A 2,813-nucleotide genomic window follows, 5' to 3' on the forward strand; every position below is an offset into this window, starting at 1 on the left:
GTGTGTGTGGTTGTGTAGCTCCAGGCGTTGCAGTCCCCAGCAGCAGCAGACCTGCCTATTACCTTAAACTTCATTAGTTTTCAATTAGCTTCTTCTATCGTTTCATTTAATGAACCCTAAACCCTAATTAAATGAAGACATGTCAGTAATTGTTGATAACAACAAGTTATTCTCTTATTTTAAGTAGTATTTTGATAATCAGTTGATCGTTTCAGTCATATTGAAAGCATAAATGGCCATTTTTCTCTTGTTCTAGTCTGATTACTTGACAAAATATTTGGTTGAATCATTGATAATACAAAACAACTGTATCAATAGTCAATTGCAAGTCTGCAGGCCATGTCTTCTGTGGGAACTTTAAATAAATAGGCTGCTACCAGCTCAATGCTGCTGCAAACTAATCAGTGGTGCTGTAAAACCCCTTTAAAACCACCTGTTGTCACATTAGGTCCTGAGGGCGACAGCTGCATGCATCATCTCCGGTGCACCTGAGGCGTCTTTGATTTACATAAAGGTGGACCTGTAGCTGTGATTGCATGGAGCAGAACCGTGCTCATTAATATAATAATGGCCTTGTTAGATGCATGTAAACGTACAGAGTTGAATCTAATTGTAATAAGAGTAGCTAGGCAGTATCCCTTAATCAACATCAATGTATTCCTCAAAGTGTGCGGTGCACCTCCAGCCACAAAATGCCAAAAGTATCCAGCCATGCCCCATTTGCACGCCATGCTTGACCAAGCTTTGCACTCTTAATGAATGGAAACAGACTGAGAGCCGTGTCACTGCTGTATAGTGAGAGTGAAATGATAAAGATCCCAAAACCAGCAGGAAGTACTCTGGCTTTGTTCTGTCATAGCCGTCTCTTTTTCCACTCTTTCTCTCCCTTTTTTTTTGAAAGCACAGGTTTTGAAAGCAGACCTCTATTCTAGTCAGTGAGTCAGCCCAGCAGTCTGCTTGTGGTTTAACCCCCCCCGTCCTTGTTCTAAATAAAGTAGTCCACTCTGCTGTGAAGCCACTAGGCTGGGCTGTACCACTGAGGACATGGGAAAGGATGTCTGAGTACTGAAGGATGGCTGAGTACTGAAGGATGGCTGAGTACTAAAGGATGTCGTGCTTATACATATTTGAATCTTTTACCCATAATCTGCTGTTGTGTTGTAGGGACAGGTGCAGCATCAGAGACCTCCTTGGTGCTGCTGGGGCTTTGCAAGTAGCATGGATTTTCTGAGCTTTATTGCTGAAAACTGCAAAATAAGAGCAGTGAGATGGAACAAAGACAGTTAATTGTGGGGCATAAAACCAAAACGAGGTGCAGAAAGAGGCAATAAAGCTCAGAGGAGCTGAGAGAAACTGCAGAGTGGGTGTCAGCTCGTCACCATGAATTACTGTTCCAAATTACTTCATCCAGCTTCAATGTGGGGTTATCTTGAAAACTCACCTTTTTTTGCATGTTTGCCGTCCATCTATAATCAGCATTTAGCCTCCTGTAAATGTATTCTGGTTTATTCCATTCAGACAAATGCACATGAGGACTTTTTGCATTAATATCTTTGTACAAATGATGCTTTAAGTCCAGATGATATCATGAATGGAGATACAGACATCATCTTCTTTATTTAAGCCATGCTCTATGGTGCAGTACAGCATTTGTTTACTTCCTTTACTTCCTGTTAATAACTACAAGGAAGTAAATAGTGTAAATAAGAAGTATGAGTGGGCACTACAGAGCTGATAGTGATTACTTTTGATAAAAAAGCGACTCATACACTTCAAGTTATTCTTGAATACATCACTATTCACTTATGGTGAGTCAAGGATATTCAGCCTTTGAACAAATCCAAACTCAAGCCAACATATTTGAGCATAAAGAACATTTTCTCTGACTTCCATCGGGTCCAGAAAGTTATCCCATTTCACCTCATGGAAAGTCAGGGTAGAATGGATACCATATATATCATGGCACTTGTTTTTATTAAGACTTAAATCTTCCGACCTCAAGATCCCCCACTCACAAGGATTGAACTGTTCGATGTTATTCCTTTGCATAACAATTCCTATTATATGCATGCATTGAAGAAGAGCTCCTAAATCCTGCAGGAGAAATTAGTTGGTTAGACTCAAACACATTCATCCATTATTAGATTTTTTTGAGTGTTAAGTCATGCCAGACAAATGCAGGGGTGGATACCATGGTTACTGCAACACACCAAATTGACCTTTCATTAATGGTCTGTTACCTTGGATCACACCTGAGGGACAATTTCAAAACGTGGTGATAATATTGTATGAGTGGAACACAAATGCTGCAAATCAGTGCTATTCATTTAGTGTAACTATGATGGAGCTGAAACATAAGTCTGTTAATTGACTTGGAAATGTATCAGTGAGATTTTGTTGATACGTTGCATACATTAGGATCAGTGGATTAACATATAAACATACACACACTTGCAAAAAAGTGAGGTCAAGCAGGGACATTGCAGTGGTTTCTTTTCTGTTAGTAAGAAAAGACTTAGAAAATCTTTCTGTCCTCTCCACATGTGGTGTGTTTGTCTACATTTATAATCCATCCCCTCTGTTCTCTCCTTGCTATTCTTTTATTTTTTACTCTCCGTTCAGACCCTGTACTCCAGCTTAAAAAAGACACGCCCCTCTCATTTGCATGCTCGTTGCTGATTGGCCGCTGAGCCTGGAATGTGAGCAGGCATGCAGCAGTGTGTGTGTGTGTGTGTGTGTGTGTGTGTGTGTGTGTGTGTGTGTGTGTGTGTGTGTGTGTGTGTGTGTGTGTGTGTGTGTGTGTGTGTGTGTCG

This window comes from Notothenia coriiceps, unplaced genomic scaffold (genome assembly GCF_000735185.1).
Source record: "Notothenia coriiceps isolate Sejong01 unplaced genomic scaffold, NC01 NC01_scaffold00000339, whole genome shotgun sequence".
In the NCBI taxonomy this organism is placed as follows: Eukaryota; Metazoa; Chordata; class Actinopteri; order Perciformes; family Nototheniidae; genus Notothenia; species Notothenia coriiceps.